This window comes from Callorhinus ursinus, unplaced genomic scaffold (genome assembly GCF_003265705.2).
Source record: "Callorhinus ursinus isolate GAN/ISIS: 27379988/994484 unplaced genomic scaffold, GSC_fseal_2.0 scaffold20, whole genome shotgun sequence".
Classification (NCBI taxonomy): Eukaryota; Metazoa; Chordata; class Mammalia; order Carnivora; family Otariidae; genus Callorhinus; species Callorhinus ursinus.
The window spans coordinates 11471032-11497416 of record NW_027397082.1 but is presented as its reverse complement, the minus strand read 5'-3'; the positions used below and the strand labels follow the sequence as shown (position 1 = coordinate 11497416).

Sequence of the window (26385 nt, the reverse complement as noted above, 5' to 3'; positions counted from 1 at the left end):
ATGATGGACTCTGAAAAACAAACTGAGGGTTCTAGAGGGGAGGGGGGGAGGGGGATGGGTTATCCTGGTGATGGGTATTGAGGAGGGCTCGTTCTGCATGGAGCACTGGGTGTTATGAACAAACAATGAATCATGGAACACTGCACCAAAAACTAATGATGTAATATATGGTGATTAACATAACAATAAAAAATTTAAAAAAAAAATAACATAATATCAACTGATGTTAAAAAAATTTATACCCAATGTGCTATGGTGAGTGCTGTGAATTGTGCAAGACTGTTGAATCACAGATCTGTACCTCTGAAACAAATAATACATTATATGTTAAAAAAAAAAAAGAAGAAGATAGCAGGAGGGGAAGGATGAAGGGGAGAAATCGGAGGGGGAGATGAACCATGAGAGACTATGGACTCTGAAAAACAAACTGAGTGTTCTAGAGAGGAGGGGACTGAGGGAATGGACTAGCCTGGTGATGGGTATTTAGGAAGGAACGTTCTGCATGGAGCACTGGGTGTTATACGCAAATAATGAATCATGGAACACTACATCAAAAACTAATGATGTAATGTATGGTGATTAACATAACAATAAAAAATGTATACCCATCACATAATAAAATAAAATAAAATAAATAAAAAATAAAAATTTTATAGTATGTAACACCATTTCATAATAATATTCAACAAACTAGGAATAGAAACTTTCTAAACTTGTAAAGGGATATCTACACAAAACAGTGAACATCATATTTAATGGTTAATGACTTAATACTTTCCCCCTAAGATCAGGAACCATTCAAAGATATCCACTTTTACCACTTCTATTTACTACTGTACTAGAGGTTCTACTAGGAGAAGTAGGTAAGAAAAAGAAACAAGAAGAGAAAATGAAACCAAAAGCCATCTGGATTGTAAAGCAAGAAGTAAAACTATTTCTATTTGTATGTATGATCTGACCATACATACATACTAAAAAATTAATACTAATAATACTAAATAAGTACTAATAAAAACTAATATTAATAAATTCTAGGTCCAGAAAGATTGCAGGGCACAACATCGATATTAAAATTCTATTGTATTTCTTTTTTTTTTTTAGATTTTATTTATTTATTTGAGAAAGACAGAGAGAACACAAGCAGGGGGAAGGAGCATAGGGAGAGGGAGAGGGAGAAGCAGGCTCCTACTGAGCAAGGAGCCTGATGCAGGGCTTGATCCCAGGACCCCAAGCTCATGACCTGGGCCAAAGGCAGAGAGTTAACCACCCAGATGCCCCCAAAAATCTATTGTAGTTCTCTCATATATATTATTTATCTTATTTATCCATTCATCTATCAGTGAACACTTGGGAATATTACTTAGCCATAAAAAAGAATGAAATCTTGCCATTTGCAACAATACATATAGACCTAGAGGATATAATACTAAGTGAAATAAGTCAGTCAGAGAAAAACAAATACCATATGATTTCACTCACGTGGAATTTAAAAAACAAAACGAACAAACAAACAAAAGAGATAAACAAAAAACAGACTCTTAAATACAGAGTAAAAACTGGGGGTTGCCAGAGAGGAGGTGGGTGAGTAGATGCACCAAAGAGATAAAGGGGATTAAGTGTATACTTATCTTGATAAGCATTGCAAAATGAATTGAATTATTGAATCATTATATTGTATATCTGAAACTAAGATAACACTGTATGTTATACTTGAATAAAAAATAATAAAAAAAACAAATGAAAAATCTATTGTATTTCTACACACTACCAATAAAAATTTTAAAAATGAAATTAAAAAATGATTCCATCTACAAAAGTATAGAAATAAATAAAATACTTAGTTTTACATTTAACAAAAGAATTGCAAGACTTGTACACTGAACACTACAAAACATTGTTGAAAGTAATTAAAGAAAACCTAAATAAATGGAAAGACATACCATGTTCATGGGTTGGAAGACAATATTTTTTATATGACAATACTCCCAAATTGATCTACAGAGTCAACACAATCCCTCACAAAATTCCAACAGCCATTTTTTCAGAAATTGACAAGTTGATTATTCATATGGAAATACAAAGAGCTTAGACTGATAACCATAACAATCTTGAAAAAGAACAAGCACTTCTCAATTTCAAAACCTATTACAAAACTAATGGTATAAAATAGACATATAGATCAATGGAATATAACTTAGAGTCAAGAAATAAACCCAAGCATTTAGGATCAATTGATTTTTTACAGTGGTGCCAAGACAATTCAGTGGGGGAATGAATGTCTTTTTAACAAATGGTACTGGTACAAATCAATAGCCCCATTAAAAAGAATGAAGTTGGACCTCTATCTCACAACATACTCAAAAATTAGCTCAAGATAGTTCAGAGACCTAAATATAAGAGCTAAAACTTAAAAACACTTAGAAGAAAACATAGAAATAATTCTTTATGACCTTGGTCAAGCAATGTTTTCTTAGATATAACACCCAAAGTACAAGCAACAAAAGAAAGAATATGTATATTGGATTATACCAAAAGTTAAAATATTTTGTGCTCCAAACAATACCACCAAAAAATGAAGATGTGACCCATAGAGTAGAAGAAAATATTTTCAAATTACGTGTCTGATAAGAGACTAGTTTCCAGGATAGATGAAGAACATTCACAACTCAAATAACAAAGAGGCAAATAACCCAATTTAAAAACAAGCAAGGAATTTGAATTGATGGTTCTCCAAAGAAGATATACAAATGGCTAATTAACATCATTAATCATTAGGGAAATACAAATCAAAACCATAATGATTCCAGTTCCCAAACACTAGGACACTATAAGAAAAGAAAGACAATAGCAAGTCCTGGTGAGAATATGGAGAAATTAACACCTTCATGCATTACTCTTAGAAATACAAAATGGTACAGTCATTGTAGAGAACAGTCTGATGGTTCCTCAAAATGTTAAACATAGAGTTATATATGGCCCAGCAACCCCACTCTTATATATGTATATATATCTCCAAAAGAAATGAAAACGTGTCCACACAAAAAGCTGTACATGAATGTTCACAGCAGCACTATTCATAATTTCCAAAACTGGGAAAACCCATCAACTGGGTTGTATGGTGTATCCCTATAATAGAATAGTATTTGGCAATAAAAATAAATGAAGTACTGATATATGCTACAACATTGGTGAAAGTTGCAAGCATAATGCCAATGAAAGAAGTAAAAGAAGTCAGTCACAAAAAGATATTCTGTGATTCCATTTATGTAAAATATAAAAAGACATATTTTAGAGACACATATTATATTAGTGGGCCTGGGAAGCTGTTGTAGAGGAGAAAGGGGATCAATTGCTAATGGGTATAGGGTTTCTTTTAGAGGAGACAAAATGTTCTAAACTTACATTTCGGTGATAGTTACACAATCCTATGAATATACCAAAAAGCACTGAATTGTGTACTTTAAGTAGATGAATTGTATAATATATAAATTATATTTAATTCAATGTGGCATATTTACCTTGGAATGGTTTCTCTTCATGACAGGGTATTCTTAGCCTTTATCTATTATTATAGTTATGCTATTGAGATGATGATTTTTACATGATCACAGAACAAACAGAACCATGACAATGGCTGTTTCATAATATATGTAGCTTGATTCAACATACTTTTGATAGTTCAAACCTACTTGCAGAAGTTACTGTCTGTTGTTTTAGTCACTGAAATAAAAAGGGAGAAAAAGAAAAAAAATTCCTACTAACTCAGCTTTTCTACTGGGAAAAGACAGAACAAATTCAGTTAACTCTTTTAGTGCAAGAGATTTATTTTTTTTAAGATTTTATTTATTTATTTGACACAGTGAAAGAGGGAACACAAGCAGTGGGAGTGGGAGAGGGAGAAGCAGGCTTCCCGAGGAGCAGGGAGCCCGATGAGGGGCTCGATCCCACGACCCTGGGATTATGACCTGAGCCGAAGGCAGATGTTTAACAACTGAGCCACTCAGGCACTCCTTAGGGAAGAGGTTTTAATTTGTGAGTTTCCTTAGCTGGACATTCTCCTTCACTAACTTTTAGTCTTCCCTGTGTGCCAGACTTCATGCCAAATATTTTGTGTAATATTTCTAAATGGTATTCATTCAAATTTATTTCTACAAAAGTTTGCTGTCTTACACAAACACTCACAAAATTTGAGCTTTCCTTTTCATATTGGTTTCTTAAAAAATAAATAAATAACCAAAACCATGGTTGATACTATATTTGAGTTAACATGGTGATATTATTGTTAGGAATTTTGTTTTTATATTCCTGTTGAAACATTGCATATGTTTACCTTCTGGGTTAGAAAAATAGAGAATGTCCCTAGGGAAAAAAGAACAGCATATTATGGCTAAATAGATACAACATCTGTGACCCTGGAAAACAGACCAGGGTTACTGAATGAGAGAGACTGTGTGATAGATGATAGAATATGTAGATAATACAAGTTTTTGTATAAGGAGAAATTGGGAGTAGTGAGATAAACACAGTGGAAGTTGTGGGCTTATATACTTTCCTCCATAAATTCTATTCTGTCTCATGTGCAGAGGCACTCCAACAGAGATGAAATCTCATCCCCACACTTAATCTTAGCATCAGCATTTGCACTGGTGGGACATTGTGCTTCTATGACTTTCCCTCTCTCCTATGATGACCTTCCAAGAATTATAGAGGCCAGTCGGTGGTTCAAAAACTATTATATGTAGCACATTTAACCAACCTATAGTGAGTATAGTTTCTTTTTTTTTTGATGAACAACAATTTTATTTTTACACTTAAAGGCTGATGAATAACCATTACTAATCCTATTAAAGAAAACCCAGCATCTCAAGTGGAAAGGATAACCATATTTACTCATTAAATGCCAGTTAAGTTTTCTACAACACAACTTGAAAATACCCAGCATGCATGTTTAATCTCAGTACAATGGTTTCAAGACCAAGTATACATGTTACAAGCATCAAGGCTAGATTACAAATTATCATAGTCATCATCGTCATCATCATCGTCATCGTCATCATCATCATCTTCTCGTTTTCTTTTCAATGCATTTGATGATTCATTGGCAGTATTTTGTGATGACACCATGTTAGTGGTAATAAGAATGTTTTTAGACCCAATTAATGATGGATTAATCAGAACATTCTGAACCGCAGATGTTGCAGGAATTGATGCTTTTACAGTTGGGGACTGTGAAGTGGGCATCTGTACCGTAAACCTTTGCCCTGTGAGGGACATTGGAGTCCCTACTTTAGTTGACACAGACATGGTTTGTGGGGTTGGTGTGCCAAGTGTGGGAGTACTTGGTCTGCTAGTAACTGAACCAACACTTAACCGTGGAACTGTTATTCTTCCCGCAGAAGTAGATGCCTTTTTTTGTAAAGACTTAAGTCTATAGTTTGGAGTAGTCAAGCAGTATCTATCAGGTGGCAACCTGGGGCCTGAATATGGCTTGATTAATGGCAAAGGAGTTTGATTTCTTTGCCTTGCAATATCTAATAAAAAATCTCTTGGGGAAGGAGATGTAAAAGACTGATAAGCACGACACTGGATGGCCAATCGCACATCATCTGCATCAACAGTGGCTTTCTTAGCATGGCTTGAATAAATTTTTGCATCACCTAGAATTGTGGTCACATATCAGAAGGCAAACTCCAACATCTGATTTATAACTCTTGGCTCATATTCTGTAATCCCCATATCCTTCAGGATTTGTGCCATCATCTGTGCATCTTTCGGCATGCTCTTGGGAGAAGCCATCTTGCCAGACTCCATGATATCCGTTGATCAGACTTCTTGAGCTAAATCACCCACATTAATGTATTTCAGTCCTGATCTTGATGCAAGTTCTTTGCCTCGCGTGGTTTTTCCAACCCCTGGTGTACTGGTGAGCAGGATGTTCGGAAGCAACATCTATAGTGAGTATAGTTTCTACACTGAATCCTGCGACAACCACTCCCAGTCCCAGATTCTCTGACTGATATACCAATTCAACCATGAAAAAGAGCTCTAAACTCTAAACCCAGATCCTAGGAAAAATTAGACTGGGCATAGTAAAAAGGTTGCGCAGGGCCTTAAAGCACATGCAGACAATGTTGCTCTTTTTCCCTCTACATTAAGTGCATTTGTGAACATCTAGAAAGATGCCAGGTACTTGGTAGATACATATGTCTAACCAATGAAGGAATGAATGAATTATGAATTAATGAATCAAGGGTAATGGAGTGTCAATCCAAAGTATTGAGATAATTGTTAAAAGTTTTTTTATTAGGGCGCCTGGGTGGCTCAGTCGTTAAGCATCTGCCTTCGGCTCAGGTCATGATCCCAGGGTCCTGGGATCAAGTCCCACATCGGGCTCCCTGCTCAGCGGGAAGCCTGCTTCTCCCTCTCCCACTCCCCCTGCTTGTGTTCCTGCTCTCGCTGTCTCTCTCTGTCAAATAAATAAATAAAATCTTTAAAAAAATGTTTTTTATTAGATATTGACCATTAGTATTACATAATCCCCCTTATTATAATTGTTTCTTTTTCCAAGGTCAAATTTGGAGTGAGACCAAACCTTATTTGTCCTAATTCAGATTCCCCAGAAACAGATACTGAGACAAATATTGGTGCACCATGACTTATTAATAAGCACTACCAGGAGAGACTGGTGAAAGGCTGGAGTTGCTGGATAAGGACTGGGAAGAGGCCAAGCAAGGCATGATTTTAGGTAACATCTCAGACTCAGTTTGAGCCTATAAAGAGCTCTAGAGATCAACTTCACAGTAGTTTATCACAGTTTAAGAATTGTCCCAACTTGACATGAAGGTGCTGGGTTTTCATACTGCTACACCAGTCAGTCATTGGTTTGGGGCTATGGAGGGGGCTGTAAATGACTAAGCACTTCCTGTTGTGGTCCAGAGGCTCTAGTAGCCCAACGGTAGTGCTTTAAAGAAAGTTGTAGGGGAAGCACACAGAAGTTAGTAGCTATGCACCCAGAACTGGTAAAGGTCATCAGAGGGGATCTGAGCAGAATACCTACAGTGTCCACTACAATATTTAAAACAGCTAAGAAAAATAAGACACATACCACATATTAATTAGAATTAAGTCCGAACCTCAGCTCTGTGCTCATTACCTATGTGGCCCTAGGCAAGCTACTTCCCAATTCCTGAACTTCATATGTTCTAAGTTAACAGCATATACTTCATAGGTATGTTAGAAGGAACAGATGAGAAATACATGGAAAACAACTTAAAACTGTGCCCTGACTATAATAACCACTCAATAAATGTTAATTATTGTTATCATCATCATCATCATCAACATCATCACTATCATCACCATACTTTCCTGGGCCAGACTAGTTCTTTGGATTAAACACCATGGTGAGTCTATATTTCTTTTTACATCTTTACACCTAAATCCCTATCTCTTCTGGTCTTAAGATACTCAGCTCTATGCTCTGCTTTCCAACTTTAGAGCGTGTCCTCCCCTTCTTCATCTTTCATCTTCCTCTTTTCCTCTATCCTCACTTTTTTTAAGATTTAAAAAATCTTGTGCATAAGCAGGGAGAAGGCCAGAGGGAGAGGGAGAGAGAATCTCAAGCAAAACCCCACCCCCCCACCCCCACTGAGCCCAGAGACCAACTTGAGGCTCCATCTCATGACTCTGAGATCATGACCTGAGCCAAAACCAAGAGTCATATATTTAACAGACTGAGTCACCCAGGCACCCCTTTCTTCATTTTCTGACCGTCAGGCCTGAGTTTCTTTTGACCTTGACCTTGGAGGCAGATAATTCAGACAGTGCCAGTCCAAGCCAGGAGAATGTGTGACTCTAAAACTAATGGATTGTGTCAGGCATCTGCATCTGAAATTAATGAAAGTACCACTAGCTCCCAGGAAGATCTGCCAAGAAGCAGTGGTGACAAGGACTCCTGGCAGCAATAGTGCTGCAGCAATAGGGCCTTGGTGAAAGGACAGCAATGGACTGATTATAGAACAGGGCTGCTAGACTCAGGCAGAAGAGAAAGGACTGGAGCAGTCCCAGGAATTTTAAGATGTTATTCTACATGTTGGATGAATTCATTTTCTTTTTTTTTTTCTTTTTTTTTTTATTATTGTGTTCACTTAGCCAGCATATAGTATATCATTAGTTTTTGATGTAGTGTTCAACAATTCATTAGTTGCATATAACCCCCAGTGCTCATCACCACACGTGCCCCCCTTAATACCCATCACCTGGTTACCCCAGCCCTCCAACCCCCTCCCTTCTGTAACCATCAGTTTGGTTCCCAGAGTCCACAGTCTCTCATGGTTTGTCTCCCTCTCTGATTTATTCCCATGCAGTTTTCCCTCCCTTCCCCTGTGGTCCTCCACACTATTCTATTTGAGTGAGAAAAAAAGAGATAAAAAAAATCTAGGGTGAGTTTAAAGAGAAGTGTTGCTCAGCACCCTTTCAACAGACATGTTTTCCTCTTACTAAGAGATCTAAACTCTTTAAAGAACCCCTATTTCTCATTAGCTCCGCCTCCTTGGCTGTTCATCATATATTTTCTTTGGGAAGGCAAGGCTACCCTATTTGACCACTTTGCTGATAGCCACTGTGGGATGTCATTTGTGTCAGGCAAATCAGACCCCAGACAAAGGCCTCCAATGGGGTACCTCGATGACTCAGTAGGAGAAATATTGCCCTTTGACCCTTTTCTCTTGCCGTAAAGATGTCTAATGATAAAATTCCTTGAAGATTAAGACAATACCAATAAAACTAATACTGAATCTGAGAGCACATTTCAGGTTAAAGAGTAAAAATTATTTTGAGTCAATTCTTTTCTTATTTATATTGATCCATAGGTCTCCATTTTTATTTACTTTAAGATGCAAATTTAAGACAGATTAGAAATTCCTTGCTGAAAAATGGTTCTAGAAGGCATGCCAAGTAGACCAAAATTGGTGTTTATATGATAGATTGTGGCCACTTATGCTGACTGAGGCTCCTCAGTTAGCATATTTGATTCCAGGTAAGTTTGCTGCCTCCCAAAAGACTTAGACCTCAGATAATGGCACAAGAACAATAAACCATCTTAGACACCCAGCACTCAACCTACAAGGGTGGCAAAGCAGTGAGTAGAAATGTAGCAAAGTATAAAATATTCTACACACCTTGTGTTACCAGTGGTAATGTGAACCGGAGGGATGGGAAGCATCCATCAGTTACCAATGTTCAACTCGGAACAATACCTAGGGAGAGATAGATTGTGGGGTCAGAGAAGGTCCGTGACTTGAAACATTACAACTTAGCCCCTTGCTCTTTTACTGGCTAGTAACAAAGATGAAAAGAATAGGAAGATTTATAGACACAATTCAGGAGTTTTGTTGTTCCTTTTGTATAAAATGTCTGAGTACATAAAGTGAAAAGAGCTGCAATGTCAAATACCTCTGAGAACCAATGAATCAAAAAACCAAGAAATCTTGTTTGAGTAACTATTATGTCCCCTAAACTGTACTTATGACTATGGGGATGCAGAACTCTATTTTCAAATAATGTAGAATTTAGTTGATATGGAAGGCTAATCTGTACGAAAATATCAGGACACAGTTTGCTGCAATAAGGGAGAACAGCCTGAACTTGTCAAAAAAGATGCTGCAGCTGGCAAGGGTGTTGGTAGCTGACAAAATCCTGCGAAATAGCTCAATAAATCATCTTGTTTGAAGGGTGTTCATAAAATACAAAATGGCCTGCATCCTGTTAGAAGCCATGTTTCAGAGGGAGGGTCTATAACACAGCACAGGGCTGTGAAATCTGAACTGGAATTGATGTGAGTAATAAATTAAGTTGTCAAGGATTATTTTTTCTTGCAGCTGAGTCTAACTTATTCTGATTACTGAAAATACTGTTTCCTAATTTTTTAGCATAAATCCCAGGCCCAATTCTAATTCTACTGGTTTGAGTCATGTGCCTAATCTCATACTACTCCCCAAGAGGACCAACCTAGGAGAAACCAGTTGGTTGCATTATATGTTCTATGGTCTTAGTGGTATTTTGGTAGATAAATTACTATATAGTACTGCCAAATACCTAGAATTCTTGGTATAACACATGTCCACTGTCCCTTGGTAGCTGCAAGTGTAACTGCTCCAAGAACAAGAGTGTGGTCTCTCACTAACATAGATTCCCTGGATATTTTGTGGTTCTGTAGCCACATATTTCCTCAGGCAAAATAATTTTCTGTCATCCACATCACCTTTCAGGTCTTGGAGTTAGCACTATTCAATTCAGTGGTCCTATTCAAATAGAGAACAGCTCTATACAAATTTCTTGTTTTTCACTTTTACTGACAGTCATCTGGGCTTTGTTTTATTAACTAGTAACACATTTGTCTATGGGTAAAAATTCTTCTTTGAAAATCCTGGAGAATTGGAAAGTTAAACTTCAGATACTGTGATTGATAGCGTTTTAGTATCCTTTCTAACTCATCAGCATTAGTCCCATTTGGGGACCAATTTTCATTATAGAAAATCTATTTCCTCTTAGTAAATAGAGCAGAAAATGTTCCTATCCTGATACCACAGGGAAAACATAAACTAGGTATTTTGCAATGAAATCAGAGATCTTTAAAAGCATATGGTTTCTCTCATTTTGAACTTCATATTTCTTTAGAAATTTGTTTCTGTAATTGGACATAAACTTAAGGAACAACTTTTGTCATAGCATAGGTTCTTCCTGTGGTCTGCAACCATATTTTCATTATGATTTAAATGTTATGATACAAATATATATATGTATGTGTGTATACATATATGACATGGAAGAGAAGATATATAGAACTGCATGCCCTGATTTGTGACAAAGACAGTAAGTTAATATTGAAATTGCTCATGCTCTCAACAAACTTGGAAAAATAGTAAAACAAGAGCCCATGTATCTCTCATCTCAGTTCACCACTCTTTTTTATTGTTATGTTAATCACCATACATTACATCATTAGTTTTTGATGTAGTGTTCCATGATTCATGGTTTGTGCATAACACCCAGTGCTCCATGCAGAACGTGCCCTCCTTAATACCCACCACCAGGCTAACCCATTCCCCTACCCCCCTCTCCTCTAGAACCCTCAGTTTGTTTTTCAGAGTACATAGTCTCTCATGGTTCGTCTCCCCCTCCGATTTCCCCCCCTTCATTCTTCCCCTCCTGCTATCTTCTTTTTTTTTTCAGTTCACCACTCTTAATATCATCATCTTTTTAAGTTGGTCCAAATTATTTCAAATTTGACCTGTATAGGTCCCTTCAAGTCAACTCTTAACCAATTTGATAAGACCCCCTCCCCATGGGTCTCCTATGGAAATAGCTTGATATAATCTTGACTCTCAAAAGTGGTAGCATGCAAGTCTGTTTCCTTACACACAACTAACCCAGCCATTCCTCCAAAGTATATTGCAGGAATCTGAACATAACCTCACATTTCGAACTCATCACCTGCACCAAAATTCAAATTATTGCATCATAACAAGGCGCCACAAGCCTATTATATTTTATTATATATACTGTATTATTATACCTTAAGGTCTAAATTTTCAACAAATTTAGAGGTCAGTGTGGTAACCATATAAAGAAAATCCCTTTTCAAAGTGGTATATGTTTGTGGCAGTACCCACAAAAGTGTGTTATCCTGGGACCCCAAAAAATATAATGAGAAACTGCATGTGACTTTATTACTTAGCACAATGACTTACAAGGGCTTAATCTGTTGACAACATAATAGTTATGATGGTGATTTTTTCCATTTTTTTCCATTGTGTTTCTTTAGCTACAACTAACCAATATTTAGATAACTAATATCCAGATTTATTCAAATATAATGATCCTAGTCTTTTAAATAGTGAGACTCATTAGAAATCTTTAAAATATGATTCAACTCGCACATGGTTGTCAGGGAACACAGCAAATGTGCTGTGCCAGGTACACTTTCTGATGGACTGTGGGAGAATTTTAAGCCATGGTCTCAGATGAGGCACAATTAGTACCTAGATTTCCTGAACCAGTTTGGAAGCAGCATACCGAAGCATGCACAGTTGTCAAGCAGGATTCTTATGAGAAAAAGCAATTAAACTCTGCCACCACATGGCAACTCTTCCTCTGACCAGCCCTGCTCCAACACCCAAGCACCTCCTGGGGAGGTGTTTAAAGAAGGGAAGCAGAAGTTTTCTTGGAATATTCAGCTGAAAAAATTCCTCAATGCTCCTGGTTAAATATCAGCAATAAATTTTGGCCATGACAAACCAACACTAGAGTTCTCCGCTCCCTTTTAACTCAGTCTTTCAATTCCAGCAATGGAAATGATGGCATCAGTATAAGTATCACTTTCCTAGTCCAGCCTCCCACACATATGTTCACTCATATAAAGCTTTGACAAAGATTGTTTGTTTAACCAAACTTTAGTTAGGTTCTAAACTGTCCCCTAGGCCCATCTGGGCACCTGCTCATAAAATCCAGTTTTAGCAAGAATTGAGCTAAGTTAGTTTAGAAAGAACCCTCCCATCCTCAATATCTGATCAGGTTCATCATCCTCCATCACCCCTAGGTGATAGCTGATCACTGTGGTCTGTCTTCAGCAAGAATTCTGTTAGGTCGGTTTAGTCAGAATTCTCCTTACCCTTGATGTTTCCTTTTAGTAATTTTTCAACCACTGACCTTCACCCTGATCCTTGGCAGCAAATTCCCATTTGCTCATGTTATATTTGGACTTGACCCCAGTTCTATGCTGAGGTCTCATTTCCTCTATTACTGTCATCTTGAATGAAATCTGTTTTTACCCCTCTAACCACTGCCCAGCTCTGGTTTTTCTTTGGCAACTTTCTCTGAGGCTCACTAGAAACCATTGTTGAGTACCTAAGTAATCTCATTTGTTGCTCTGTGACTGACTTTTACTGAGCTCCTTCCACTTACCCACATAAACTCACCCTGCTCAGAATTTAGCCCAAACTGCATATCCATTTCTTTACTACCTGGTGATTTTCCCCCATTCATCATTTAAATCCAGCAAATGTTCCATTTCATGATTATCCACATATCACCAACTCTCAAGTCTGGCCTTCTTTTAATACAGAGGAGAAAACACAGTACTCTGAGAAAGCGCAATTCTTACTCTTTAACAATGCGAGGGCTTCATTTTTATTCCTGAATTCTTTTCCCCCTTGACTTTTTAAATTCTCTGCTTCAGAATGGGTAAATCTCTATTCAGAAACAATGCTTAACTCTGATTCAAACATTTCAATTACCAGCTCTCTTTTCATCCCCATTTTTCTTGCTGTTTACAATAAAAGAAACCCCTGGTCTCCACCAGAGGCAGCCTCCTATAAGGGAACAATGTACTTTGCTTCTTAAGGGTCCAAATCCAGTAACATAATATTTATACAACATGATTCATCTAAACATGCCAGCTCATGATATTTTAAGATTCTCACTTCTCAGAGGTGGCTAAGCCCCATTAGGGTAAACTGAAGATGGCCCCAGGAAAACTCAGTCCTCCATTTGACTATAAAGTATATATTCCTGAGAGAAGGGACATCACCTGTTATTTCATAAATATCTTTAAAGATAAGAAGTTAGGGTGAACATGTGGGGAAGAAACTGAGCAGAACAAAAAATGTATTTATTGTCCATATTCTATCTATATTTCCTTGCTAACTATCTTGAGTTGTTTTTCTAAAACTTAAACCTTTTGTTTTCATGGTAATTTGAGAGAACAGTGATTGATAATGTGCTTGGATTTTACAGATATCTTGAGTGATCCAACAAAAACATAAAAGCAGGAGTGGGAGGTGGGGGTGGAGGAGGATCTTGGCTAAGCTAGTAATTACAGATATATTTGACAGGATAACTGAACAGAAATTCTGAAGAAGTCATTCATTTTTCTCTAGACCCTACATATGTTTCTGTTTCCCACTGAGTGTTCACGAGGAACTACCAAGTCTTCTGTTTCCTGCTACAGCAGAGGCATTAGAGCCTTGAAGTGCAAAGTGGTAAGCTATTACTGTGATAAATGGAAAAATTCCTATCTCCCCTGGAGTCATGCTCTGTTACAGGGAAGGACACCCAAAGAACACTTTTAGGTCCAAAGCCCTTGTAGAACTTTTCTGTTTTTTCACCGCTGTGCTACACTGACCTGATAAATAACTCCTTCAGGGGGTTGGCTCAAGAGACAAAGTCAAGTAATGGGCTCCATTTTGCATATAGAATTGTCACTCACCTCCAACAATGGAAGCTTTCCAGACCATTCTTCCCTTAGACAGGGTTTTCTCCCAGGAGTCGCTTCAGGCCCCAAGCAAATAAATCCTGGGTAAGTTCCGCTACCTCTAGGGAGGCATGAAGGAATCCCACTCAAAAATAAGTTTGCTCCATCCCCTGCTCTCTACAACTTGTCAGCATCCCCTATTCCCTATTCCCAACTATAAAGTGAAACAGCAATTGTGTTTTCCCTGCTGTTGTTTCTTTCCATTAAGTCTATCTTTGCTATGCTAAATATGGGTCTAGTTAGTTCACTTAATTAGCACAGAACATGAGTGAGGTAAAGTCTTGAATTAGTTGTCAAATGGCTTAGCCTAGTCTGGCCATGGCCCCTAGGCCCAGGTAACAACACTAATCCAGCCACTTTATTATGAGAAGCCCCAGGGGTAAAAAGGGAGGCCAGAAAAGAGACAGTTCCAAGGATACATGATCTTTTCATGGCAACGTAGTGGAGCCATCTGGCAGCATCACTGTTTCTGCCTTTGAATAGTTTGAAGTTTGGGAAGGATAAATTTTCACTGGTGAGAGAATGATTAAACACCCTGGGATAGCACAGACTCAAGTGCTCAACCAGGTATTGCTTTGGGAATTGCCTGGGATTGACACAGTCATTGAAAATGACATAGAGGCCAAGGAGGCTGAGCAGGGTCCTCAGGGCTACATACAATTTAAATAGAAAAGAGGAGTGGACGGTCTTCAAAAGTGAGGGAAAAGAAACTTTCACATCTTCAAAAACATAGTGACTCAGATTCTTATGTTTGCTTGTCATTAGTAATGATGACTTTCAGAAAGTATTTAAGTCATTGTAAACCCATGGAAAACAAGGAGAAAAAGCTTCCATATGACAGATGTTGCTAAAGTCCTTTAAGGACCAGGAACTATGAAATAAGAACCTATCCCTTTTCATGTTATTTAGACACAAAATTATTTCCTCACATTTCCCATCTTCTCACCTAAACTCAAGACTTGAATTTCCTTTCAAACCCAGGATTCCTTTAACACTGGATGAGAGTTAATTTGCTAAAAATTCCAAGTGTGAAGTAAATGCTTTGCTACTTTCAAATCAAATTAGCTTTGCTTAATAAGCATCAAGCCTAGAAATTTTTTAACCTTTAATGATCTTAAACACCTTATTCTATAACCCAAGTGCTTTGGCAAAGCTAAGGAAAATCACAGTTTGTTTTAATATCCTCTTGATTTACCAATCCAATAAGCCAATAAGTTGCAAAAATAAGTTATTTTTTGGACTAAAACCTGCAACATAATTAGCCTGGGGTACCCTCGGGCTCTTAATCACACAGCAGTAACCTTCAAAAGTGGTGACAATGTTTAATACTTTAACAACTGATGCAGTTTCTGTTGAGGAAGAGAAATTTCTCAATGGACTTCACTTTGACTTGTGTGGGAGAGGTAAGGGGAATCAAGAACAGAAAACAGTCTTGTTCTTGGAGAGGCAGATACTCCTAGGCTTATATAATTATGAAAGATATAGACCTTTCTTATTAATTAAGTATATGTTCTTGCTGTTTGCATTTACCACTTAGATAATGATAACATAAAGTATGGAGAATTTAATGCCTCCCCTTATTCAGGCTTCCATAATTTTTAACAATTTATAATTATTTACTTTAAGAAGAAGGAGGGATTACAGAAATAACATTTTAAGAAAATATATTAAAAAGCAAGTAGACTTTATTCATTATATCAGCTTTGATTTTAAAGCACCACAATGGAGGAGAAGAGAAGCTATGGGTAATATGGCCAATCATCAACAGAAACTGATTTTCTCCAGTATATAAAATTGAAAATCATCAGACAAGCTTGAGAACTAACTTTGATTCATCTCATAAATATCTGGAGCCTTTTTGTGTTTACTATTTAACCTCTTCCCTCACAATCTTGGAAGAAATCCTTTTAAAGCCCCTGCCATATTAACCATAGGTTGCCAGTTGACTTTCTCTAAAAATAATAGCTATGATTCACTAAATACCTATCAGACCAGTCATAGTGATAAGTGCCACCACCTTGCCCCACCCCCCACATATTTAATCTCATCACGTCACAATCACCTTGAGAGGATATACTATTATTCTCATTTTACAGATGAGAAACCCAAAGTTTAAAGAGGATAAATTGCCTAATGTCTCATATATGGTAAATTGCAGAGCCAGGATACAAAACTTCATCATCTTGAATGGGTTTACAAAATGCAATTTTACAATTTTACAATTTTACAATTTCAAAATGCAAATTACAATTTTCAAATTTACAATTTGAATCATGGGTCTAAAGGGTAACATTTAGAACCCTTACCCTCCTATGCTCACTGCCTTGTAAAATTCTGATTCATGTGAGAATGTCTATCCAAATAGCTGACAGAATACCTATCTGTACTTTAAGGTCCTTGAAATCAGATGCCACCTTATATTCATTTTGTGATTCCTGACACAAAGTCCTGGGCACCATCATCCAGCAGATCTCTGATGCTACTATAGTCTGACCCAACAGAGCTACTGAGGAAATGATGGAATCCTATGCTCACTTGTAAAATCAATGCTCCTTGTAGAGACACACACTGAAGGCTCCTTCATGTCAGGCAAATGCCTCACCTCTGAGAAGCCTTTGGAGACCTAGAAATTCTACATCAGGGGACAGATCAGTTCCTTAAGACTGAGTTGTATAGGATGAAGGAGCTTATTTGGAAGAGGAGCTTCATTGGTCCTGTATTCTGTAACTTTGCCATGGCCCCAGACAAGCTCATTTCTTATCTGCATGCCTCTGACTTCCCATAATGTCCACTCTGATCCAAACAGAGCTCACTGTCTCCTGAATCAGACAAGGATGCCCAGATCTACCAAACTCCCTGCAGTTTACCAATTAAGCCATTTTATATATTTTCCTGTGTTCCCAAAGGACTATGTAGACATTTCTTTTGTGGCCCTTGTTATATGGCAATATTTCATTTTTCATGTCACTTTCTACCACAGGGAGATTTGGCTCAGTTTTCATAGCTATATGAGTGGTGCTGATGAAAAGAGACGGATAAATTTTTTTCTCCTGCTCCCCAGTTTTTACAGCTTTTCCTACCAGCTTATATCACCATTCTCTGTAGTAACTGGTGATGCCAAGATTTGAAACTCAAGTAATGAGTGTCTAAGTCCCTCAGCAGTGAACCCTGGGGGTAAAGGTGAGAACAATTACCAAGAGTAAAGCTTACCTTGTGTGCTTTAGAACTGCAGCTCTATACTTTATTAGCAACTAAGTGGCCATTTTATCTTCTCCAATTTCCCTGTACTAATTGTCTGACTCAGAGTCAATGCAGACAATTAGAAAGAACTGGAGTGTGGTATCTTTCACATCATAGGGAAATGTCGCTCCATCATTAGGAAGAGATTTCAGAAAATGCCAGTCTTAGAGGATCTGGAAGGCTAGATTTTGTTTTGCTGTCATCCTACAGGCTGCAAAAACATATGCATTCCTAGGTCACTAGGTCCGAGAAGTCAAGGCAAGGTCGCATTTATGAATAGCAGGTGTCACGAAACATTTGTGAAAATGATGAATGAGGAAGCCAAAATACTATCTTTTGAATACTCTCCTCAGTTAATCACTTGAACTTGGTTTAATAAAGTCTTTAATTTTTTTTTAAGATTTTATTTGTTTATTTGACAGAGAGAGAGAGAGCACAAGTAGGCAGAGTGGCAGGGAGAGGGAAAAGCAGGCTCCCCACTGAGCAGGGAGCCCCATATGAGGCTCGATCCCAGGACCCTGGGATCATGACCTGAGCCAAAGGCAGACGCTTAACTGACCGAACCACGCAGGTGCGCCTAAAGTCTTTAATTTTAATATCAGACAAATTTCACATCATATGGAAAGACATGTTGCTTTGTGCTACTAATAAAGAAGGAGAGAAATAGATATCAGGGGAGGGAGGGAGAGAGGAAAGGAGGGAGGGAGGAAGGATTTGGAAGAAATGAATGAAGGAAATCAGTCATAACTGTATAGAGAAAATGGAGAAGACCCCATCAGTAGCAAGAAACAGCTCTCAGTTTATTATATTTAATGGCATTGCCATGAAACTCAGCACAACCGACATCCAAAAAAAACAATGCAAGGAGGGAAATACAAGGATGTGGGTCTTTAAAATGCATGATTTCCTTAGTCCTAAAAAATGGAAGCTTATGCTTTCCTATGCTTGTGCAAAAAGCCAAAATCAGTTTTTCTGGGAGGGAATATCCCAAATACTCATCATATCTTTTCATATCTTATTCCTTTCTGACCCTTCTCACTTGTCCAAACTAATTGTGTCTCACCTCTTAAATGTTAGGGAAGAGTTAGTTTCAAATTTGTATTAGGTTCTGGTAATTCATGGAGAAATTCAAATCACTGGGACAGTGTGGACACTGCCTTACAGAAATATTCAAACTGGTTGTAGAACTAGACATGTACATATTAAACAACAAAAGGACAATCCCAAAGCAATTGTCAACAAGTGTAAAATAAGATGCTTCGTATTACTTAATTACATATTTATGTTATCTCTGTAGTTTTGTTCTACCATCCTGTTATTCCATTCAGAGTTTACAGAAATTCTTAATGAACATTGCTAAAAATAGCATCCCTCAAAGACACATATGACTTACCTTGATAACGGTGATTTCATTGCTTTTCTTATTTTATTTGTACAGCAGGTGATCATTAAAATTAAACTCTTGATTAAAATTACCCAGGGTAACTTATCTCAAGCTGCCTTTTCATTTAACAGGTAAAGAGATTCATAAATACTGATAGGACTAAAGTTTTCACCATGCTTAGTAACTCCTTGGGATAGAAGGTGTTATGTTAGCATAAAATCACAATAATTAACTAGAATAATCCAACCCCTGGGTATCAACAGACATTCATAGAGTCATTGGCAAATGTAATGAAGAAATTGTCACTATTATGCATATTTGATATAAGTTTTAATTAACAAAGTATGAGCCTGGGCCTTAAATAGTTTCTTAATGGAGGGTAAGACCTCTTCTTATTTAGCATTATTCATCAAAAAATGTTCACCAGCAGCAATATTGCATACTATAACACAATTCTCTCATCTAATAAAAGCAGTAGAGATAATCAAGCTACAGTTTCAAGAATAATCACAATCAAGATTTGCTAAATATTCCCTGGCCTCCAGTATTGCTTTTATCAAATAGATGGAACGCAGTACTCTTTTGTCCTACTCTCATTATTCTGTGCAGTATTAACCATTACTCCTTCAAAAGAAAGGACCCTGAGCTACTCTACATGGTACTAGGCTAGTTTGGTTGATGCCAACACTGGAAATCATGCCCAGCTGAGAAAGAGTCAGAGCTAGGTCTGTTGCCTCAAGGACTCCAGAGAACTCATTACCTAGCTTAACACATCTGTAGGCCATTGAAACTTTGACATGGTGACCCAGATGGTCAAAGAGATATGATTTTATCCAAAATCAAAAGTCCCACAGATCCTTCAATGGATGTAGCCATTAGATGATATTTTCCAACACACTCATTATTTTATAAAAATAATATATATTGGGGTGCATACGGCCCTTCTTTTCACTACATCTGTGTCTTTAGGGTAAATACCCAGGAGTGCAATTGCTGGGTCATAGGGTAGCTCTATTTTTAATTTTTTGAGGAACATCCACACTGTTTTCCAAAGTGGCTGCACCAACTTACATTCCCACCAACGGTGTAAGAGGGTTCTTCTTTCTCCACAACCTCTTCAACATTTGTTGTTTCTTGCCTTATCAATTTTTGCCATTCTAACTGGTGTAAGGTGGTATATCAATGTGGTTTGGATTTGAATTTCCCTGATGGCTAATGATGATGAAAGGAGGGGGAGATGCACCATGAGAGACTATGGACTCAGAGAAACAAACTGAGGGTTCTAGAGGGGAGGGGGGAGGGGAGGTGGGTTAGCCCGGTGATGGGCATTAAGGAGGGCACGTTCTGCGTGGAGCACTGGGTGTTATATGCAAACAATGAATCGTGGATCACTACATCAAAAACTAATGAAGTATTGTATGGTGACGAACATAACATAATAAAATAAAATAAAATTTTTTAAAAAATGAAAAAATAACATATATTAATTTTAGAAAACGAGCAGGATCTTGGTTTCCTGCCAATTCTAAAAAAAAAAAAAAAAAAAATCCAAAAGAGCTGATGGCCTAATCCCTCACGTCTTACTGACCCCAGGCCTTCTAAACAAGTGCTGTCCCATCCATCCTTCTTATGAAATATACACATTATGCTACATTTAGAAATACATCAGTGTGGAATTTCATTCTTCATGGTGAAAGCATTAAGCACATCTGCTGTTAAAGTTTTCCATCATATGTATAGATAAGGAAATAAACTGTCATCACACTAGAGATGTTTTAATGTTCTTTAAGCATATTATTTGCACATTTGATTGTAAGCCATCAAAGAGTGCTTTCCAGAAGATTTTTTTCTTCGTAGGGAGAAAAGAGATAGAAGTGCATTTGTAATTATAGAAACATGCAAAATGTATTTGAAACATCCAAGGTAGGTATAATTTCATAATGCCAAGTGATAAGGAATATATTGAAATAATTATCTCTTTCTTATTAATAATTACTATTTCTATAAGGGAGATAAATGGAGAAATTTATCTAGAGGTTATACCTTTAAATAGCTATATTAAAAGCAGTTAGAAAATGACTTCTGAAGTCTGGGTGCAATTGTAGTGGATTTGGCCAGGCCATTTCCATCACAATAGGATTTTTGAAGTGGAGTGCAAAGGGAAAAAAGGGCCCATTACAGACAGATCACCTGATCCAGCCCTAGAGATAATGTGAAATTGTTCCATAAGGTAATGTCTGCAGGGCTTTATCCAAAATAGTCTGAAGTGGATAGTCAGAAAAATGCACAGTTCTAATAACCCTCCTCCTTTATTTTTAGCATGAAACCCTAATGGCAGTAATGACTAGTCTGCCTACTCATTCATCTTCCATTAAAGATGTAAATGAAAGCAGTATCTTGGGGGACCACCATCCATGGGGAGAGTTGCTTGCAGGTCCTACATAATAAAGAGGAGAGAGCTAAGGTTACATCATGTGCTTTTTAAAGCCCCAACTCATCTGGCATTGGTAAAACATGCTTTATTCCACGGGGAGCCTGAGAAAATGAAAAGCCTGAAGGACATGGAAGTGAATTGCATGGGCTGTGTCAAGGCGGGGGTGGAAGACACCTTGAATTGCACATATATACCTCTTCTTGAGTCTCATCTGTAGAAAAGACTACTGATCCTTGAGCAGGAAAGAGACATCTATGTGTTATGTTCTTTCTACAGTACAGCAACCAAATGTCAAATTAATCAGTCTAAGATCCAGTGTCATAAATCATATCCTAACTCTTGCACTACTACATGGACAATTAAGTCACAGAGAAAGTAAGATTTAGATGGCACTATTTAAAAATACTGTGGCCTAATACAGGGTCTCCCATATACACAGATACTCCAGGATTGTATCAGTGCCAAAATGGTCAAGGCATTTTCCTTGACATTTTTATGTTATTTAACATTTGATGCCATTATCACGAGGGAAGATCATCTGGGTTCCCTTGATTTCATGGACTCCTTCCTTTCATTCCATGGACTTCTATTGATTTCACACTCTCGCTTTCTCAAAACTCTAGAAACTACCACCCTCTGTGTTAAGATAAACAGACCCTGCCATCTTCAGCTCTTTAGAAGACACATAAGGAAAAGAGAAACAAATTTGGGAGGAAAGAGATCTGGACAGATACATTAGGTTAGATAGTATCCATCATAGGCATCATTATTCACAATTAATCTGTCCTACATTCTGAGTGTAAATTGTTCAGATAAAACAAAAATGCGTTGTCTGAAGTAGTGTTCTGGTTCAGTAGAGAGTAGTTAGAAATACAAAAATATATAGATGCACATATGATGGACCCCATTTGGACTTCTAAAATTAACTGAGGAGGGGAGCCTGGGTAGCCCAGTCAATTAAGCATCCAACCCTTGATTTTGGTTCAGGTTGTGATCTTAGGATCATGAAATTGAGCCCTGAGTAGGGCTCCATGCTCAGCACAGGGTTGGCCTAAGACTCTCTCGCCCAGTCAAGGTGCCTGAGTAGATCAGCTGGTTGAGGATCTGACTCTTGGTTTCTGCTCAGGTCATGATCTCATGGGTTGTGGGATGGAGTCCCATGTCAGGCCCTCTGCTCAGTGGGGAGTCTGCTTGAGAGTCTCTCTCTTCCTTTCCCTCTGCCCCTCCCTCCACTCTTGCACTCTCTCTCTCAAATAAATAATCTTCAAAAGAAAAAAAAAAAAAGACTCTCTTTCCCAGTGTAGCCACTCTGGAAAACAGTATGGAGATTCCTCAAAAAGTTAAAAAGAGAACTATCCTACAACTCAGCAATTGCACTACTTATCCAGAAGATATAAAAATACTGTTTTGAAGGGGCACATGCACCCCAGTGTTTACAGCAGCAATGTCCACAATAGCCAAAATATGGAAAGAGCTCAGATGTCCACCAACAGATAAATAAAGATGTGGTGTACACACACACACACACACACACACACACACACACACACACACACACATATACACACTGGAATACTACTCAGCCATCAAAAAGAATGAAATCTTACCATTTGCAATGAGGTGGACAGAACTAGAAAGTATTATGCTAAGTGAAATAAGTCATTCATAGAAAGACAAATACCATTTGATTTCACTCATATATGGAATTTAAGAAATAAAACATGAACATAGGGGAAAGGAAGAAAAAACAAAATAAGATAAAAACAGAGAGAGAGGCAAACCATATGAGACTCTTAATTACAAGAAACAAACTGAGGGTTGCTGGAGGGGAGGTAAGTGGAAGGATGGGGTAACTGGGTGATGGGCATTAAGGAGGGCACATGATATAATGAGCACTGGGTGTTATATGCAACTGCTGAATCACTAAATTCTACCCCTGAAACTAGCAATACACTATATGTTAGCTAACTTGAATTAAAAAAAAAATATTCTCTTCCTCTGCCCCTCCCCCCACCCCTGCTCTCCCCTCTCTCTCTCTCCCTCTCAAATAAATAACTAAATAAATCTTTAAAAAATAAAATAACTGGGGCGCCTGGGTGGCTCAGTTGGTTAAGCGACTGCCTTCGGCTCAGGTCATGATCCTGGAGTCCCGGGATCGAGTCCCGCATCGGGCTCCCTGCTCGGCGGGGAGTCTGCTTCTCCCTCTGACCCTCTTCCCTCTCGTGCTCTCTCTCTCTCTCATTCTCTCTCTCTCAAATAAATAAATAAAATCTTTAAAATAAATAAATAAATAAAAAATAAAAAAATAAAAATAAAAAATAAAATAACTGATTACTTTAATTAACTGAGGAGATTTTTAGGGCCAGGGAATAAGGGCAGAAGGCTAGCAAGAAAGTGGGTGCTAGCCATCATTGTGATTTCTACATTAAATATTAATGTGACCTTATTTGTCCACAAAGTCTCTTGTGGGTGGTAACATACCAGCCACTATCTCTCAAACTAGATTATAAACCTTTGAATTTAAAGGTTGTGTCATTTACTTTTATATCCACAAGCCTAAAAGAGTAAAACAGTATTTAGAACATAGAAGAAATCCATTAAATGTTAGTTAAATGGATAAATATGTAAATATTGAATGAATATAAATAATGTACACCTACCCACCATAGAAACTAAAGGGACAGTCTCCACTAGTAACTGTGTCTTTATTGTTTTCTGCTAAATTATTAGGGTAACAATCACCCGTTCCTGACGTTCACTGAAATCAGGCAAGAAAACAGTAAGTTTGTGATGGGACGAAAAAATTCTTCCTCTAGCCTTCAAGGTTTTCCAGCTGGACTAAGAATTAAATTTACATGAGACAGATTAGCAGGGGAAAAAAAAAAAACAAAAAAAACCTAAAGTTTCATTACAGGCACACAGAGGCCCAATAATTAAATTGAGAACTAAAGAAACGACCAAGGCAGATGTTTTTTATACATTTTAGACAGAGACAATAAATTTGTGAGGAATTGACAAGATAAAGAAAACAGCTGTTTACGGGCACCTGGGTGGCTCAGTTGGTTAAGCGTTTGCCTTCCACTCAGGTCATGATCCTAGGGTCCCGGGATCGAGCCCCGCATCGGGCTCCCCGCTCCACGGGGAGTCTGCTTGTCCCTCTCCCTCTGAGGCTCCCCCTGCTTCTTCTCTCTATCAAATAAATAAATTTTTAAAAAAGAAAACAGGTGTTTAGAAGCTTTAATTAGAAGGTGACTCTAAGCAGAATTTAGGCTAAGGTAGTAGATTAGAAAAAAGTAAAAAGCAACATGGTTTGTTTCTGTAGTGTTCTTAGCTTTGAAGTCCAATGGGGATAAGGTGATAAGAATGTCTTTTTACTTCTTAGGGCAGGGAAGGTATATTTCATATAAAGAATTTGTTTCTTGTGCTTAGGGACACAAAGGAGTATCTGAGTATCCTTGTACTAGTTGTTTAAGTAACTCTTATTTAAAATAATCAACATGCCAAAATGGCACTTTTGGGGGCAGCCTGCCCTTGGCCCCTACATTCAGAACAAGAAAAAGATAAAAATCATGTAAATCAAAGAGGACACGTCTAAAAGAAGTAAATGTCTTTGGGGGATAACAATGTAGATGTAAATTCATCGATTGTAACAACTTTGTCACTGGAGTGCTGGATGTCAATAGGGGGAGGCTGTGCGTGTGCGGAGACAGAAGGTATATGAAACTCTGTAATTTCTATTCAGTTTTGCTGTGAAACTAATATTACTCTAAAAAATAAAGTTTATAATTTCTAAAAAAGTAAACATTGGGCTGAAGAGAATGAAAACATGTAGTCCTTAGAAGCAAAACCAGGCATTTTCCTAAGGTATGTAGGCATTGCTTTTATTATTTTACATATCTTACCTCATTTAATTCTCTAAAAATTCCATGAAGGAAGTGCTATTACCCATATTTTCCTCTGTGCTCTTGTCTGATGCCTTTTCCAAGGCATCACAGCTACTTAGAGTACAGGTGGGATTTGAACCCAGACCACCTGGCCGCAGGGATTATACTCTCAAACTCTACTCTTTCCTGCCTCACAAATGGATGCTGCTTCTCCACAGGAGATGAAGCAGACTACAAAAAGCTTTTTCAGTCCCTTATTACATAAATCAGGAAAAAAAAAATCACATGGCTCCAATTTCACTAAAGCTTGGAAAATTAAACACATACACACACACACACACACACACACACACGTAATTTGGAGTTTGACATCTGTTCTTTCTCAAATCTAGTATCTTCTTCAAAACTCAGGGACTGCAAGACTCAAATGCTATCACAATTTTCCTTTTGTTACTATTCAAAGATTAGAACTTCTGGGACACCACAAAGATAACTAGCATGTGTTATTTCAAGTTCCTCATCACACTATTGAATAAAATCCCACAGAATAGGAACCTTAGTCAAGTGGAGCAGGTTTTAGCAAAGTATGATACAGTCAGATTATACCCTTATCTCAGTGCCTGCAGCCCAAGCCTTTCTACACTAGAAAGGATTTACCAGTCTCCTGAGGGACAAAGAAAAGTAAACCTCAGAAAAGAGAGTGCTCACAATGGCAGGAATACCAATGCCCCAGGGTGACTGTAGCAATAAACAGGGGTTAGTGCATCCAAGGCATATGCTGCCTGACATTAGAAAGTAATATCAAATGAAAGATGTTTACTGAATGGGCCTCTAAAACAGACAAATACCCAATCGCATAGCTGATGAAAAAGATTAGCTTGCTACTAAACATTAAATGGATCAATAATCTATTAACTCTAACCTTGTTAGTAGGAGCTTGCAGTACAATATGTGACCTGCCTTTTTAAACAAGCTGTCTTCAATGTCTATCTTTGACTAAAATAATTTTTTCCATATTTGGCAATGATATACTTAATATTCCATATTACAGTTTTCCCCCATTATCTAAAAGTAGAGCTTCCCTATGAAAACTTTCTTAAGCCTTTCAAAATAGCATAAAGAGAAGAAGCAA

At 37.6% G+C, this 26385-nt stretch overlaps 1 long non-coding RNA gene and 1 pseudogene across 1 annotated transcript in view; both read right to left on the bottom strand.

Moving 5' to 3' along the window:
• Positions 1–4822: 4822 nt before the first annotated feature.
• On the bottom strand, positions 4823–5934 carry LOC112830745 (transcription initiation factor TFIID subunit 9-like; annotated as a pseudogene).
• A 3245-nt stretch (positions 5935–9179) lies between these two features.
• LOC141374684 (uncharacterized) overlaps positions 9180–26385 on the bottom strand; it is a 30238-nt gene continuing 13032 nt past the window's right edge. Inside the window, exon 3 of the long non-coding RNA XR_012381768.1 lies at positions 9180–9257. This is a non-coding gene — a long non-coding RNA (uncharacterized lncRNA). The remainder of the gene's footprint in view (positions 9258–26385) is intronic.